Source organism: Sturnira hondurensis, unplaced genomic scaffold (assembly GCF_014824575.4).
Source record: "Sturnira hondurensis isolate 20B ecotype Veracruz unplaced genomic scaffold, ASM1482457v3 Scaffold0017394, whole genome shotgun sequence".
NCBI classification, from domain to species: Eukaryota; Metazoa; Chordata; class Mammalia; order Chiroptera; family Phyllostomidae; genus Sturnira; species Sturnira hondurensis.
Window position 1 is genome coordinate 5,034,094 of NW_028090025.1, and position 12,130 is coordinate 5,046,223.

A 12,130-nucleotide genomic window follows, 5' to 3' on the forward strand; every position below is an offset into this window, starting at 1 on the left:
CAACATTCACGAATCAAAGGCATCTTTGTACACCAACAATAAAGTATCAGAAACGGAAATTAGGAAAAATTCCCATTTAATATAGCAACAAAAAAGATAAAGTACCCAGAAATAAACCTAATCAAGGAAGCAAAAGACCTGTACTCAAAAAACTATACAACACTGAAGAAAGAAATTAAGGAAGACACAAACAAATGGAAGCATGCACCATGCTCATGGATTGGAAGAATTAACCTTTTCATAATGTCCATAGCACCCAAAGCAATTTATAGATTCAACATAATCCCTATTAAAATACCAATGGCATATGCCACAGATATAGAACAAAATTTTTAAAAATTTATATAGAATCACGAACAATCCCAAATGGCTGCAGCAATTTTGAGAAAGACGAGCAGCAGAAGGAATCACAATACCCGATATCAAGTTGTATTACAAGGCCACTGTAATCAAAACAACCTTGTACTGACGTAAGAACAGACACATAGACCAATGGAACAGAATAGAGAGCCCAGAAATAAACCCAAGACTGTCAAGGGGAGTGCTAACCTTCTCTCCTTTCATACAACACTAAACCCAAGTGTGTATGGTCAATTAATATTTGTCAAAGTGGGCAGAAGCATAAAATCGAGTAAAAATAGCTTCTACAGCAAATGGTGTTGAGAGATCCAGACAGCTACAGGCAAAAAAAAAAAAAAAAATGAAACTTGACCACCAATTTACACCTTGCACAAAAATAAATTCCAGGTGGATAAAAGACATAAGCATAAATCATGACACCAAAAAAGTGCTAGAGGAGAACATAGGCAGGAAATTCTTAGCTATTCAATGCAGTAATATTTTCACTATGTCCCCTAGAACAAGGGATAAAAAGCAAAGAATAACCAAATGGGATCTCATCAAAATAAGAAGTTTCTACATGGCTAAAGAAAACATCATTAAAATTAAAAGAGAAGCAATGGTATGGGAAAACATACTTGCCAGTGATACCTCAGACAAGGGTTTTATCTCCAAAATATATGAAGAACTCACATGAGTCCACTCCCTGAAAACCAGCAGCTTCATTAAAAAATGGGCAAAGAACTTAGACACTTCTCCAAGGAGGATATACAGAGGGTCCAGAGACATGTGAAAAGATGCTCAGAGTCACTAGCCAACAGAGAGATGCAAATTAAAACCACAATGAGAACCACTTCACACTGGTGATGATGGCAACCATAAACAAATCAACAAACAACAAGTGTTGGAGAGGATGTTGAGAAAAGGGAAACCTAGTGCACTGTTGGTGTGATTGCAGACTGGTGCAGCCACTGTGGAAAACAGTATGGAATTTCCTCAGAAAACAAAAAATGAAACTGCATGTTGACCTGGCAATTCCACTGCTGGATCTATACCTAAGAACCCTGAAACACCAGTGCAAAAAAAAGTATGCATCCCAATGTTCATAGCAACACAACTTACAATAACCAAGGGCTGGAAGCAACTTAAGTCTCCATCAGTAAAATGGATCAAGAAACTACGGTACTTTTACAGGATGGAATTCTATACAGCACAAAGAAAGAAGGAGCTCCTACCCTTTGAGACAACATAAATGGCTCTGGAGAGCATTATGCTATGTTTCATAAACCAGGCAGTGAAAGATAAATACCATATTATTCCACCTTTAAGTGTAGCATAACCAACAAAAGAAAATAGCAAGCAAAATATAACCAGAGACATTGACATTAAGAACAACCTGATAGTAACCAGAGAAAATAATGGAATGAAAATGGGGAAGGGTTCAGGAAAATGTACAAGGACACATGGAAAAAACCAAAGTGGGGCAGAACTAAGGGTTGGACGTGGAGATGACTGGGGTCAGGGTGAGTGGTGGCAAAAATGGAGACAACTGTATTTGAACAACAACAAAAATAAGTAAATAAATCGAAGAGTATAAAAATATTCAGCTGAAAGTCATAATAATATACAATCCTTCATGTGGGAGCCCGCCAGGCCGCAGGGGACCAAGGACAGAGCCCCCACTGTGAAAATGGTGGAGGGACTTGGTTTCTGGTCCCTGGAGCCGGCGGGTATCTTGACATCTTCCGGACCTTCTCCTTCTCAGCCTTAAAGGAAAGAACAAGATCTTGGCATATGTGTCATGTTCCAAGAAAGTGATAGTCATGAGGACACTGTTATCTGTGGGCTAATGTTCTCAGGATATGAGAACATCTTGCCCTCTTGATAGCTTTCGGGAGTGTACAAACTTTTGTAAAACAACATTGTTCTCAGGCCACTGCAGTTCTGCATATAAGCCAGCAGTTCCTTGAATAAATTTGCCATTTGCCAGCAGAGCACTTGGTCCTCTCCATTCTTTTAAGTCCCTCGCCTCACCTCGCGACCACCCTTGCTGCTGCGGGCAGCGGCACCTTCATGTATTCTCAAATTGCTATGATGACACAAATTACTACCATTACTGTCCAGTTTGGTAACATTGAACTTCCTAGCTGGGATTAGTGCATTTTAATAAGAAATCTTTAAAAGGGTAATAATGAATCCCTCAGGAGACAATGCTGTCAATACCTTCTAGATGAATAGTACTATTTCCCGGCTGTCCATATCACACCAATACTTTGCTCTAGGTAGAAACAGGTGTGTGGAGAGGTTGTGAACTTGAAAGCAACATAATTTGTTTCTATTCAATCTTTTGATGAAGTGAATTGGAGTAAAAAATTATTGTCAGTGTCATTTGTCACTCAGGAATTAAAAAAAGATTTTTTCCAGTTTTTCAAGAAAAATCAAAATCAGTAATTGACATAGTAATATAAAACTTCCATTGCCCTTGGTTTTGTTCTGCCCCATTTTTAACTTAAAACCTTCATGACTGTTACAAGTATAAAGGGGACTAGAACACCCAGAGATGCAATTTGAGACTGAGATAGCAAAGCTGTGAGAAGATTGTGTGCAGAAAATATTCTCCCCAAGTGTGGACTTGGCCTTTGAAACAAAGATTTACAACAGGAAATTAGGAATAGGCTGGTACAACCTCATAAACAAATACAAAACTGTGTCATCACACCAAAATATTTCACCAGACTGCCCTTCCCCTAGGAGGTTCACAGGTGGTATAATAAATGAAATCAGCAATCTTTCCTACATGTCTAGCATATTTGATTATTTTGGCTCAACCGACTATTAGTTATTTGTAAGCCAGGGTATAAATACAGACACTAGCTGAATATTTATGTACAGCTCCAGAAGCTGCCTTCACTAATTTGTCTACATGTGGGGAATATAGCTATGGAGGAATAGAAACTATTTATTCTGAGAGTACATAGTGTAATGCATTAAAATATGAGCATGCTCTTTGTATGGGGAATCCTAGAACTCTTGGTAGGTACTTGGTCCCGATTGACCCTTTATTATTTTCTCTCTTTCTACAACTGAATAGGAAACTGAAAAGCTGCCTTTAACATTTCTGAAATTGTTGTACTGCTGGAATCATCTTATAAGAAACTCCCTAAGTTTTTGTCTAGACATAATATATTTTATTAGCTAACTTGTACGAAGTCTTTCCTCAGAGCTGAACTAAACACTTAAATGTTCTTTTGTTTTTGTAGAAGAATAACAATCTGAGAGTCCTTTGTTTCTCACTGAACAATAAAATTAACCAGTTATTGATTTTATACTGTCATTAGAGACCATTGTTACTGTTCTTTCAACAAAAAAATACTCAAAGAATAAACAAACATAAAAATTAACACATAAAAGAATATCATTGATGTGCATTTTCCTCTGGATATTAGATTTGAATTGTATTCATAGAAAATTATCTCAATGTCAAAGATTCAGTGCCATAAGAAAAAAACTATCACCAAAAGAACTCTAATTTTCAATTTTCATTTCATTTATTGGATAAAGTTTCATTCTTCCTTTACACAAAAAATAATTATAGTAATTTGAGAGAGTAAAGTACTTGAAAGTATCTGCTCAAATTTGGTAGAGGATTTGTTTCAAATGTTATTCCACTTTGAATCTTTATAAATACAGTCAATTCTGAGATTTTCTCCACAAGTTAGATTAGTTTTCTAAACACTCAGCTTTCTCTTATCCAAAGCAACAGCTGGATTATATAATGAATTTTGCTTTGACTACCTAAAGTCTCTCATGAAGCAACACTAACATTTTATTATATTTAAGGGTGAAGGAATAAAGTGGCATCTCAAATCATTTACCTTGCTGAGAGATAACTTCAAAATCATAAAATGGTGTATTTGACCAAGACCTCAGTAATTTTTACAGATTTGCTAATAGAGATGTATTCTAGAAGTACCTAGGGAGTTGATTTAAAGATTCCTGGATGTCATCTTTGACCTTCTAGGTAGAACAAACAACAGTGATTTTGAAAGTAATTCTATTAAATTTTTACTAATGTAGTATGATCACTTAAATTCAACAAAAAGCTTTTTTTGTTTATTTAGGTCATTTATCCAAAGTTAAATATGCTTTAGTAATAGAGAAGGATCTGATTTTTGAACTCCTAGACTGTAGGAGACTGTTCTGTGTGGTGTAGGTCCAGCTCCCACTCAGAGATGTACAGGACCCATGCCCATGAACAGGCTCTCCCATGGGGAATCAGGCCTGCAATGTGCCTAGGCCACTTTGAGTCTTGCTTTTTGCTACAAACTCCCTCACCCAGGTTTGTGGCAAACATTTACTGAAAAGTAACTTTCTAAAATCCATGCTAAACCTTACAAGGATAAGTGTAACTTGTTCAACCACTTTTGCCTTTTCATTTGTAAATATCCCTCTTCTGTGATGTGATTACCGGCACCCTCTCCTTTGTTTTCTATAAAAGGTAACCACCTAAGCGAACCTGTGCATAGTAAATGAGGACCATCATGTAATGTGCTGAAAAAAACAATAAAGGCTGGTCATGGCAAGGGCCACGTTTTTTTCTCCCCTGGAGAGAAAAGCCATGCCAGCCCTTTTCCTCCACACGACTCAGTAGTCCATGTGAATGTCTTGCATCTCATCCATACTGCTGTGGACACTGTGGGCCAGTGTCCGCATCATTAGGCCATTACTTTATAAAGTGTGTTTAGAATTGATAGTAAGCATGTGTCTCATTGTTTTCCTGAAAAAGGCTGGTCAAACAATATTTAATCAACTAAGAAATTTAAAATATTTATGATGTTCTCTTAAGTTATAGACTATTTAAAGACCTTTAGAGACAGTCACAAAATTATTTTTTGTATTTCTATCTTCTGTAGTAATATTACTAATATTAAGTGAGATAGTATATCAAATGTTTACTGAAACTACCTAGGAATCCCTCTTGGCCTTTAGAACATCTATCTCATTTGTAAAAAGATATATTAATGATTTTTATATCTTCTTTTTATTACTAAACTCACTAAGTTAAACTGAGGAATAAGAAAGAAAAATATTTTGAAAACATTTATTTCGATTTTATCAGTAAACTCCAAAAAAAAAATCCTTCATTTGTGTGTGTGGACAGACACGAAAACAAACTTTGACAAAATGTGAAGTGGCCTTGGAAAATTTAATGAAATAAAAATTCAGTGGCAGTTTTCCCTGGCTGATGTAGCTCAGTGGATTGAGCAAGGGCCTGTGAAGCAAAGGGTCACTGGTTTGATTCCCAGTCGGGGCACATGCCTGGGTTGCAGGCCAGGTCCCCAGTAGGGGACACCTGGAAGGCAGCCACACATTGATGTTTCTCTCCCACTCTTTCTCCTTCCCATCCCCTGTCTCTAAAAATAAATAAATAAATATTTTTAAAAATTCAGTGGCAATTACTGTGGCTCAAAACATGAGGGTTGGCATTAAATTTCTCCAAAGGAAAAGCATACTGACAATTCAGTCCCAAGTTAACTTCAGAATGTTGGATGAAAGATGGATTTCATGGGTAGTCTTGAATGAAAGACATTGGACATTAGAGTAAAGATGTGTCTCAGTTAAAATATTACATATAGGAGACTTGCGAAAATACTGTGTGTTTTGTACAGTTTTTACCAATCATGGAATATATTAAATATTTATTTATATCAATTAAGAACATTTTCATATGGACAAAGCCAAAGGGGGTCAGTTCAAGTGTGGGAGGTGGGGATAGCAGGCAGGGAGCATGATGGGGTAAAAATGGAGACAATAGTACTTGAACAACAATAAAAAAAGAAACTGTAAAGTTAAAAAGCACAATATTTTTAGCTACAAGTATCATACAATTCAAAAGACTATGATGTAAACAAGTGGTATGTTTATTTTTCTTAATAAAGAATGAATTGAAAGTTAGGCAGTTCAGGGCTGGTTTCTCAATCCCCTGTCTTTCATGACTTTAAATACTTCTTTCCAGCCCCTTTTTGCCTGCAAGGTGTCTTTGAAAAAATCAGCCCATAGCCTTATGGGCACCCCTTTGTAGGCAATTACCTCCTTTTGTCTTGCTGCTTTTAAGATTCCTTCTCTTTAATCTTGGGTAATGTAATTGTGATGTGGCTTGGTGCTTGCTTCCTTGGGTACAACTTCTTTGGAACTCTCTGAGCTTCCTGGACTTCCTGGAAGTCTATTGCCTTTGCCAGATTAGGGAAGTTCTCCTTCATTATATTTTCAATTTCTTGCTCTTCCTGTTCTTCTTCTGGTGCCCCTATGATTCCGATGTTGGAATGTTTAAAGTTGTCCTGGGGTTTCCTAAGCCTCCCCTTATTTTTTTGAATTCTTGTATCTTCATTCTGTCCTGGTTGCATGTTTATTTCTTTCTTCTACTCCAAATCATTGATTTGAGTCCCAGTATCCTTCCCTTCACTGTTGATTCCCTATACACTTTCTTTTATTTCACTTTTCATAGCCTTGACTTATTCCTCTTTTGTGACCATCCTCAACCAATTCATTGAGCATTCTGATTACCAGTGTTTCAAACTCTGCATCTGGTAGATTGGCTATCTCTTCATTGCTTAGTTGTATTTTTCCTGGAGCTTTGATCCGTTCTTTCATTTGGGTTATATTTTTTGTCTCTGTGTGCCTACTATGTAGTAAGGGGTGAAGCCTTGGATATTTTCCAGAGTGCAGCAACCCATCACTGTGGTGTTATGCTATATGTGGGGGAGGGATCCAGGAAGGAACAATGCAGCTTGCTTGGCTCTTGGCTGACTTTCAGTCACTTTCCCTGCTACCCACAAGCAAACTGGACCTAATGGTGCTGATTTTCAGGTGGATGGTTTTGTGAATGCTGTAGGACCCCATGGGCCTCTCCAATGAACTCTCCTGGTAGGCTGGGAGTTTGTTCCACCACCTCAACCCCCACTGATTTTTTCAGTGGTAGGTTCTGAGGCTTTATTTTACTGCACTGGAACTCTGGGTTGTGTGGTCTGTCTCACTCTCCAGTTGATTCCCTGGTTAATCTGCAAACAAATGTGGGAATTTTCAGTCCCATAGCCCCTGCCTTGCCTGACTGGGTTCCTGCTGCTCTGGATAAATGTTTCTTCTTTAACTCCTTGGTTGCCGGACTTCCATACAGTTTAATTTTCTGGCAGCTCTGAGTGTTTTTGTTTTTAAATTTGTTCTTGTCCTTCTTTTGGCTGTGGGCAGAGGCACAGTGTATCTCCCTATGCCTCCTTGTCAGCTGGAAGTCCTTATCTAGTATCCTTTAAAACTCAAAGCATCATCAATTCATAATTTAGGATAATTAGATTTATAGTAATATGTAATATGTGTTGTAGAAAAAATGTGAAGGAAGTGAGGTGGCCTTCCGAAATACTGATAATGTAGTTAAGGTAGTAAGAGACAAAATTAGATAAGGTCAAATAGAATGAACATGGCACTTTATATCAGACAGACAATTTGAAAGAGGTAAATGCTTCTGTTTTTCAAAAATAGTATTTAATTAGTTATAGGGTTAAAGACTTAGTTTTAAAACTGTAATCCAAAATTTAGAAATTTAAGTCTTTCTTTTCAAATATTGCCACTATAACGCTTCATAATGATCTATTCCAAAGTGTCATGACTTAAAACAAAAAAAAAATAGTTAATCAAACTCTTCATTTTGTGGTTAGGTAAGCTTTCATAACTCTTGATTTGTTTTGCCTAGTGGATGGATATCTTCAGGCTGCAAGTTGGCTGAGCTTGGCTCATCATGTCCTTCTGAGACATAAACTGAAGTGACAAGAACAACCCAAAGCCAACCCTTTGGATGTCCTTCTTCTTTTTTTTTTACCAGTGTTTGAATACAGTTTTCTCCATTTTCCCATCACCACTTTCCCTTACCCCATCCACCACCACTTTCCATCCTCAAACTTACACCTCTTTGGCTTTGTCCAGGGGTCCTTTATACACGTTCTTTGATTACCCTTTCTCTTCCTCCCCCATTATTTCCCTCCCTTCTCCCCTCTGATTACCAAAGACATTGAAATTAATAAGGAACTGACAGTAACCAAAGGGGATGTTCTTTTAATGCAGAGATAGAAGTTCAGGACAAGCTGACTACATGAACATATTTGATTAAGTCAAAAGAGGAGAATTGGGGAAGTACACACCAACCATCAAGAAGCCTTGGTAAGGCACCTGGTGGATAATTCTACTACATTGCCTGCAGTGTTATTCTGGAAACTCTATTCATTCATATAAAATCATTAAATAAAAGGACATATTTAAACCTTAAGCTGTCCACCTCAAGTGATTTTCTTTAAAGAGTGAGGCTTGTCACAGAAGAAAGTATGCAATAGTCAAAAACAAAAAACTTTTGTCACTGGGAAAATGATCTTCAAGTAAAAGAGAATGAAGAAACAGCCAGTCCAAGATGGAGCAATGTCTCCTAGTACAGGCTGGAGAGAGAAAGAAAAACCACTGGGAACTGAGATGGAGACATAGGCCGAAGTCTTCCTGGTTGAGGATTTAGCTGATCTCTAAAAAAAGCTAAAATTTTAATTTTAAAATTTTAATTTTTAAAATTTTAAAAAGCTAAAATTAATGCAGAAAAGCCACATATTCTGCATTAATTGTGATTTGATATATAATTTGTATATCCATAAGCAGAAAATTTAAGATCTTAGCACTTATGTACATGCATCATAATACATTTTTATGAAAGTTTTTTTTTACTAATTTACAGAGTTGAATTTACTATTATTGTTGTTCATATATAGAGTGAATATTTAATGTTTGTTTGATGAGCAAATCATATTTAGTTTACTGTTCATATCTTTAGAGGTAGTAAACTAAAAGATTCCCCTTATGTTTAGCCACAGTGTGTAAATTGACATAAAGGTATTTCCTGGCATTTTTTTCTTTTTCTTTGTTTTTTTTTTGTTTGTTTGTTTCCTGAATGGTCAACAAGGAGCTCTACTCACTGATGACCCTGGACTATAAGAAATTTAGAAAAAATATTTACTTTTAGACAAATAAGACAAATAAGACAAATTTTTGTCTCAAATAAGACAAAACTTATATGAGATTTAGGTAAGCATTTAATAAAAAACAGTAAAAATTTTAGGCTATGATTTTCTATACAGTAAATTATAAAATTTAAATTACATTAAATTGTAATTTTTCTTAATATTATTTTTGTAACATTACAATATTTTCCCACTTTTTACACCCTTGAGTTTCTCAGTATATTATTTTTAACTTATGAACTACCTTTTAAATATTAGATTCTTATGTCCACTTACTTGTCAGAGAAACTGAGCCTCTCTTTATAGAATGTAGAAATTCTACCCGCTGATTCAAAAAAATGACTCAGTAATAAAAATCACATCTGTTATATGATTAAAATATGAGGACTCATGCACTGAGGCATTAGGTCACTTAATTTTTCCTACCTAGTTTCTAAAGTTATTATCAAAGTATATTAACTTTAGAAAGGACTTGAAAGGGAATCTATTGAAGCCTAGCATTAAAAACAGGACTCTCCTCACCAGCATTCTTGAATGAGCTGAAGGATAAAGCTCTAATGACATTCTCATTAGATATGTAGAATAAAAAATAATTGAGTGATGTTTTTAAGGAACGCTATTAAATATGTGAAAGGACATGACTCATGGTAGGGAAAAAGTCATGTAAAGTAAAAGTGCAAAAACTTCATAGGAAAATTTTACTAGACTATAAACTTTGGTAATAAAATGAAGAGTAAACTAAATGTAATTGCCTAAAACATATCACAAAATTAAAAAAAAAAAAAACAATGAGAATGAACGATGCAAGAATGGCAGGAGAATTAAACCCTATTTTTAAAAAAAATTATTCTGAACCATTACTCGGTGCGTAAAGACCTCGGAGCCGCGGCTGCTGCAGCGGTTGGAGCCCAGAGGCTTCCTTCCGTCTGTGCCCAGCGACAAGGGCGTCTGCCACAGAGAACTCATCGGGAGCCCGGCAACCCTGAGAAAAGTCAAGGGCAGCGGCAGCGGTGGCGGCGGCGGCAGGATGACAGCCATTGGCCTGCGCATAAAGACCTTGGAGCCTTGGCTGCCTCAGGGGTCAGGGCCCAGAGGCTTCCCCCTGCGCCCAGCGACAGGGGCGTCTGACACAGAGGACTCATTGGGACCCCAGCACCTGTAAGTAAAGACAAAAGCTGCAGCGGCTCGACCAGCAACCATTGGCCGGCGCGTAAAGACCACAGAGCTACTGCTTCCGCAGCTTCCAGGGCCCAGAGGCTTCTGTCTACGGCCAGCGTCGGGGAGTCTGCCGCAGAGGACTCAGCGGGAGCCCAGCAACTCTGATCACACACACACAAAGAAAGGAGTAGGTGGAAGCAGAGAACATCAAGACACCTGCAAGAGACGGTACCACTGAATTTCACAGGAATTCTACCACAGAAGTTCACAACATAAACCTAGGGAGTCAGAACAGATCAATTTAAGAAGCTGAAGCTAACAAGAAGAGTCTCATAAGCAATGGGAAGACAAAGAAACAATGCCCAAATGAAAGAAAAGGTGGAAGTCTCAGAAATAATGTTAGATGAAAGAGATTCAAGTCAGCTATCAGATATTGAATTCAAAGCACTAGTTAACAGGAAATTCAAAGAGCTCACAATGAGCTACCAGAAACTACAGGGGAGCTACAACGAACTCACCACAAACTATTTCAACATTAAAATGAAATAGAAACTATCAGAAAGGGACAAGAGGAAATGAAGAATACAATTTCGGAACTGAAGAATTAAGTAGAAGGTATGAAAAGTAGAATCCATGAAGCAGAAGATCGGGTCAGTGAGATTGAGGACAAAGTAGAAAGAATCTCCCAGACAGAGCAAGAAAAACAAAACAGGCTCAGAAAGAATGAGGAGGGATTAAGAGAAATGCAAGACAATATGAAACGTAAAAATATCCAAATAATAGGAATACCAGAAGGAGAAGAGGAAGAACAAGGGATAGAAAACCTATTTGAAAGAGTAATGATGGAAAATTTTCCTAATTTGATGAGAGAAAAAGTTACACGAATCCAGGAATCACAGAGAGTCCCATTCAAGAGGAACCCAAAGAGGCCCACTTCAAGACACATCATCATTAAAATGGCAAAATTTCAAGACAAAGAGAGAATCCTAAAGGCAGCAAGGGAGAAAAAGGAAGTAACATACAAGGGAGCCCCAATAAGGTTAGCTACTGACTTCTCAATGGAAACACTCCAAGCAAGAAGAGAATGGCAAGAAATATTTCAAGTAATGAGAACCAGAGGCCTACAACCAAGGCTACTTTACCCAGCAAGGCTCTCAATCAAGATAGAAGGCCAAATAAAGAGCTTCCAAGACAAAAGAAGTCTAAAAGAATATGCCTCCACCAAACCAGCTCTACAAGAAATACTAAAAGGGCTGCTTTAAGGAAAGGAAGGAAAAGAGAGAGACAGAGAGGAACTGTGGTACAAAAATGGCAATGAATAAGTCCCTATCAATAATAACCTTGAATGTAAATGGATTAAATGCTCCAATCAAAAGACATAGAATAGCTGAATGGATAAGAAAGCATGACCCACACATATGCTGCCTACAGGAGACCCACCTCAGGACAAAAGACCATCACAGACTAAAAGTGAAAGGCTGGAAACAAATTTTCCAAGCAAATGGACAAGAAAAAAAAGCCGGGGTAGCAATTCTAATATCAGACAAAATAGACTTCAAAAAAAGGGCCATAAAGAGAGACCCAGA

The 12,130-nt window shown here is 37.3% G+C and overlaps 1 non-coding gene across 1 annotated transcript; it reads right to left on the bottom strand.

The window, feature by feature from the left end:
* Positions 1–451: 451 nt before the first annotated feature.
* On the bottom strand, positions 452–571 carry LOC119002094 (U6atac minor spliceosomal RNA). The gene has a single exon (XR_005069677.1). It is a non-coding gene; the product is annotated as a U6atac minor spliceosomal RNA (small nuclear RNA).
* Positions 572–12,130: the final 11,559 nt, after the last annotated feature.